This window comes from Micropterus dolomieu, linkage group LG01 (assembly GCF_021292245.1).
Source record: "Micropterus dolomieu isolate WLL.071019.BEF.003 ecotype Adirondacks linkage group LG01, ASM2129224v1, whole genome shotgun sequence".
Classification (NCBI taxonomy): Eukaryota; Metazoa; Chordata; class Actinopteri; order Centrarchiformes; family Centrarchidae; genus Micropterus; species Micropterus dolomieu.
Window position 1 is genome coordinate 45,456,506 of NC_060150.1, and position 6,739 is coordinate 45,463,244.

Here is a 6,739-nt window from a genome sequence, read left to right on the forward strand (position 1 = left end):
CATTTGGAACAGCAGCGGACTTGATGACGGCCGGACCCGTTAGCGGGCGGGACCTCACATCTCCGAAAACGTCGTAGCAATTTTTAAAATCAGCTCTGTCTTGAGAAATCAACCACATATTTGTAGTTTAAACAACTATATTCCCGCATAAAAAACTCTTAAAACTACTATATGTGACACAAGAACAGCAGTATTATAAGTTACAGAGTTTTCTCATCCGACATTTCCGCTTTTTGGCGGCGAAATGCATTGTGGGTTATTTGGCGATCCGAAGTCCACACAAGTCACCACTGATGCAGGCACGGGAAAACGGGCGGAGCGAGAACACATTAGAACACACTAGATGCAGACTTTTGAATTGGAACAGTACTTTGGCTGCGACTTATGATGTTTCACAAGTCCACAAGAACACAAGTACAGACAAGAACGCAGATTGAGAAACAGCCAGGGTGTCTGTTGCTGGCATACATAAGTAGGCCTACTTTTATGCCAAATAGGCCTAGGCCTTCAGGTGCGACTGTCCTTGGAAGAAAAGCATCTGTCTCAAATTTTTTAACCTCTGCAATGGCATCAGCATTTGCACTATGAATAATATGTGTCTCACTGACAAGGCTGGGGAGAAACGCACTGAAGCTTTGCTTAACCATAGTCACGTGGCACTGGTGTTTTGTTGCTTTGCTGAGCAGTGTTTCGAAACAGCTATGATTTAGGTCTGATGACCCAGGGCTCTTGAAAATCCTGGAATGTTTTATTGCTAAGCAAGTAGTTTCATAACTTAAAATTAGCTGACTAAATCGGCCGCACTAGGATTTCATCTCTAAACGTCTAATCAAGGAGTGTAACGGCTTGTCTTGTGACAGTCATGTCTATCCCAAAGAAAGGGAAATCAAGGTACCAAAAAAAGAAAAGAAAGTGTTGTGGGGACAGCCCGGCTGACGGTGAGTGTTTTGCTTTCCTTTTTGTGTTCATCCTCTTCAGGTTGTTGATGGCTTACTGGGTGATTTCTGGACTGTTGTCTGTCCGACCCAGCAGGCCTCTTAAGAGTCTCTGGTTGGACTCCAGAGAGAGGGCGTAAAAGAAGCGAACAAACAGGTCGATGTGGCCATTTTTACTTTCATGGGATTTCATCATGGCTCCCATCAGGAAGACATCCAGGGTTGAATCAGAATGTTTTTTCCCAGGAAATCCTCCAGCACCTGTGTGTTCCTGTTCCTAACATGTAGACTGCAGCCAGAAACTCCTGAACGCTCAGATTTTCTGGAAGATCACACTCTCTCTTTTGAAGATCTCTGAGTACACCGAGACCTCCTGAGTCCACCGAGACCTCTATGACATCAAGACCACACTGCTACACTGCTCCAGGTCATCTTGGTAGAACATGATGTTCGCCAGCCTCCCCAGCTTTAGAAGAACCTTCTTGTCAGCCTTCATCAGTTCCTGTGGACTCGTCTCATGTCCCTCATCATACTTCTGCTTCTTCCTCTTTGTCTGAACCAGCAGGAAGTGTGAGTACAGGTCAGTCAGGGTCTAGGGCAGCTCTCCTCTCTGGTCTGTAGTCAACATGTGCTCCAGCAGCCTGTTGCACCAGTGATACACAAGTTCTACCTTAAGTTAGGGTGCAAAGTCCACACTAAACAATACGTTGAAACTAGTTAGTTTGAGACTTAAGCTGTGTTGATGTTTGGTTGCACCACCGAGACGTAAGGTGCTACTCTGGCATAAAGTCCATACTAATCAAAACAGCGTCGCAGAAAATTACGTCCCTTTAAAAGTTAAGGGACAAGAAATACAAGTTTGCTGAAGGCAGCTAAGTGCCTCAATATTACAGACTTTTCTTCTGTGCTACTGTTATTACAACCTTCCTGAAGAGGAAGAGGAGATCAGTGAGGGCGCCTGCAGCAGGCTGGGTAGTAACTTGTTACAAGTAAAGCAAATTTGCAAAAATAAATAAATAAAAGTAAGTCATTGCCTCCCTGCCTTTCGCCCGATGTCAGCTGGGATTGGCTCCAGCCCCCCCGCGAACCCTGTACAGGATAAGCGGTTGACGATGGATGGATGGATGGAAGTCATTGCCTTTTCACGTTCCTTTATTATTTATATTTTTACTCTTTAATCCATTTGGGCTAGTAATCTACTCTTAATTTCGCTACATTTTCAATTCATACCTTCATAACTTAACCAGTCTGTGATCTGCATTTTGCTTCATTAACCGAAATGAGCTGACTTATGTCTACGTTGGACATATTTCAGCTGGTGCAACCCTTAAAACGTTAGTAGGACGTAAACCCCGACTTAAGTTACATTCAAACTAGGCTAAGTTTGAACTTACACATAGTTGGTGCAACCCAGTGCAGAACTGTAGCAGTGATCCAGCAGAAGACTGGGATTAGACACATGATGTGGAGGCTCCTGGAGGTCTTGATGTGTGAGATGATTCTGCTGGACAGCTCTTCATCACTGAATCTCCACCTAAAGTACTCCTCCTTCTGGGCGTCAGTGAAGCCTCGTACTTCTGTTACCCTGTCAAGACAATGAAGGAGGGATCTGATTGGCTGCTGCAGGTCGGGAAGTTATCCAGACGAGAGCCGAGGGAAGCAGATTCCCCTTGATGAGGTTTGTCAGCAGCAGGTTGACTGATGACTTCTGTGTGACATCAGACACAACCTCACTGTTGTGGAAATCCAATGAAAGTCTGCTTTCATCCAGGCCGTCAAAGATGAACAACAGTTTACAGACAGCGAGCTTCTCTGCTGTGACCTTCTGTAATGTTGGATGGAAAACATGGAGCAGCGTGAGAAGACTGTACTGCTTATCTTTGATCAAGTTCAGCTCCCTGAAGGACAGCATAATCACCAGACTGATATTTTGGTTTTCCAAGCCCTCTGCCCAGTCCAGAGTGAACTTCTGCAATGAGAAAGTTTTCCCAACACCAGCGACACCGTTGGTCAGAACCACTCTGATGGTTCTCTGTTGGTCAGGTAAGGCTTTAAAGATGTCGTGGCACTTGATTGGAGTTTCACGGAGGGTCTCCATCTTGGAAGCAGTCTCAAGCTGCCTCACCTCATGTTGGGTATTAACCTCTTCACTCTGTCCCTCTGTGATGTAGAGCTCAGTGTAGATCCTGTTGAGGAGGGTTCCACTTCCTGTTTCATCACTTCCTTCAGTCACACATTCACATCTCCTCCTCAGACTGATCTTATATTCATCTAAAACTTCCTGCAGACTACCACTGACTGAAACAGAGAAAAAATGTTTGAGACAAAACAAAGTAAATTTGACAATCTGGTGATTATTTTTATGACCAATAAAATGATCAATCTCAGCCTCTGACTGTGTGTTGGTGTATGTTTTGATTGACAGCAGAGGCAACAGGCTCAGTTTGATATTGATATGAAAAGTTCACTGTAGCTGTTCTTTCCTTCTTGTGCCATTTAAAACTGATCCACCAAACAAATAATACAGAATATGTGTTGCTCCGTAGAACTGTTTTTATTCAATAGCATACTTCAAATCTCTGTGACAAATAAACCCAATGTTTTGTAGATGCTTCACAATAAAAGCCTCCTGCTGGTTTGCCGATGTAAAACTTTATGTGAAGCAGCAGCAGGAAATGTCAAGTTAACTTCAGCAGCAAATGTACAAAGCTCTGACGTAACCAAAGTAACAGTAAACAGGAGAAAGCTGACCTCTTAGCCTTCAAACAGGATCACAGGACAAAGAGTAAAATCCAAACCACAGAGATTCAGTTAGAAAGTACAAAAGTACTGACAGATACAAGGTACACGGTTCATTTATTTTTTATTCTACAACACAGGGTTGTACAATGAAATTCAAACTCTTTCCCCAATTGCTACAAAAAAAAATCCCAATTATTTTCTTTGGTGGGATAAAGAGAAAATAATAAGAGAGCTCTCACTCTGGTCAGCAGCACAGACACTTGTTGATCCAATCAGTTTAGCTCTAGATGTGACTTTGGTTTGAGGGAGGAGACCATCTCAGGTTGGCCTCTGTAAAGTGCTAGTTCAGTCAGGGTTTTTGAAGCTGGTCAGAGCCAGTGCCTCACCCAGGAGGCTCTTTTCATGCCTAGGCTCCTGCAACTTACAAATGGCTGGTATGCCTCATGTGCCATCAGTCCTCTGCAGGTCATCCAGAATGCAGCAGCTCGGATGGTCTTTTCTTCTGAACCCTGCACTGACTACCAGTGACTTCGTTCTGATTTAAGACACCGGCACTTGCCTGCCATGGTGCGAATGGTTACGGCTCATCTTACATCCAGGACATGGTCGAACCAAACACTCCAGTCTGTTCACTTCGCTCCACTACTGCCAATCGGCTTTCTACTCACTCCCTACAGCTACCACTCAACAAAAACTTTATGCTTTAGCATAAACTGTGCACATCTTCAGCCTTAAAACTCAAAAACTAAGTATAGCACTTAAAACCTTTCAGTTTATTTGATGTTCATGTACTTGCATGGTTCTTGACATTTTTGGGTTGTATACACATGGTTGAATCCACTTATAGTAATTCTGTTAACAAACATAATGAAATGTACCAGGTTACATTTTTAAGATGTCCAGTCTTACTTTGTACAGAGCTGCTCTGACTGGCTGTCTGCAGTCCAGCTCTTGTTCTGGATCTTTCTCCACACTGGGGACAGGAGGAGTCTCCTGGTGAAGCAGACTGGTCCCAGTATGAGGTGATGCACTGTCTGCAGAACCAGTGTCCACAGCTGGTAGAGACTGGATCCTTCAGGACGTCCTGACACAAAGCACAGCAGGACGGCTGATCCTCCACAGAAACATGACTCAAACATGACTGATTTGTTGCTTGTTGTTGAAAAATATCCACATTTGTCCGACACTGTGTAGAAGAACAGTTAAAGTGTTCAGTGAAGATGATTGTTCCTTTCATTTCAACTTGAGTTAGCTTTGAACTGAGGTTAGAAGTGGTCTAAATAATAACATAGCATGTAACAGTGGTGTAACAGATTCAAGTCCCGATAGTTTCCTTTCTTGTATGTCATTCTCATTATGACTTCTGTCACTCTCTACTAACCATGGAACATATTTTAAATATGTAGTCAGCTAAAGATTAAACTCAAGAATCAAGGTGAGCAAAGCTTTTCTACAAATTCTTTTTTAGCACATGTTGAAAAATTATAATATGAACTGATTCAAGATTCATTTGGTGGATCATAACAGCTGGTCTGTAGAAAGAGAATTACACATTTGAAACAGATTCTTTCAGATTCTGAATCGTTCTAAATCTTTACAGTGACGTCAACATGAAGGCAAAAATATATTATTATTTTTTTGAAGTGTAAATTCTGAAATGGAGGTTCTCAGGTGTTTTGCCGCACAAACAAATCAGATCTATCTTAGTTTGAAAAAGTATCTGCACTAATAGTTCTGCAACATGAATATAAATCTTTTAGCAGAACATTTTGTCTTCATCCTCAACAGACTCTTACTTTGTGTCTGAGGGTCCAGGTTCATTACTGAATAATAGAGGATCAGCTTTGGACCGGTCACTCTTCATAGACAGACAGCTGGATCCTGCTGACTCTGCTTTGTCCTCCTCTTCCTCCACACAAACCCTCATCTTCTGGACTTCAGTCAGTCTGAGAGGTAAAACAGTAACACTGACTGTGAGCTCAAGAATCAAGAAGAACAAGTTTGTTCAAGAGTCACAAACAAGACTGAGAGAAGAGGAAATAACACACACACACGCACACATATATAAAAAAAGTTTTAAAAAAACAGTCAGAACTCCACCTGCTCTCTTTTCTTTAAATCTGTGCTTGTTTTAGGTTTAATGTGTTTCATTCAGCCAATCACAACTTTGTGTCCACAGATGAATCAAAGTGTTGAGTTCACTCTAACATTTCTTTCCCCTACAGTTCACAGGGAGAAAACTGACTCAGAGACTTTGACAGTAAAATAATAAAAATGCTGTATTAACACTCACCCTGCCTCAGCCTTCAGTTTTCCTCCTTCTGCTCTGTCGACCCAAACTGGAGCCTGAACTGACCGAACTTTCAGGTTCCCTCCCTGTTCTCACCTGGATCACAAGATCAGTGTTGCTCCTCCCCTCTCCATTAACCAGAAATCGTGTGTGTGTGTGTGTGTGTCAAGTATCACAGACAGCGTGTGTTTGTGCTTGTTTGTCTTGCATTGTCACAGTGGTGATAGACATATGAAACTGGAGTGCAGGCTTCATGGCACACAGATAATCCTACAGGTCTTATACTAACACTTAATCATAATAATGAAATAATTAAACATTACGGTGTGTGTGTGTGTGTCCGACTACTGAAATTTGTGGTTTCTAGAGTCTCCAAAAGTAGACTAGGAGCCAGAGCGTTCAGCTATCAAGCTCCTCTCCTGTGGAACCAGGTTCCAGTTTGGGTTCAGGAGGCAGACACCATCTCCACATTTAAGAGTAGGCTTAAGACTTTCCTCTTTGATAAAGCTTATAGTTAGGGCTGGCTCAGGTGAGTCCTGAACCATCCCTTAGTTATGCTGCTATAGGCCTAGACTGCCGGGGAATTTCCCATGATGCACTGAGCTCCTCTCTCCTCTACTTTCTCTCCCTCTGTATGCAACCTTATCCCATTATTGCATGTTACTAACACAACTTCTCCCCTTTCTGGTGGTCTTGTGCTTTCTCGTCCCTCTCCTCTCTCCTCCTATCACTTCCTGCAGGTGTTTCTGGCTCTGGAGCTGTGGAGTCTGGA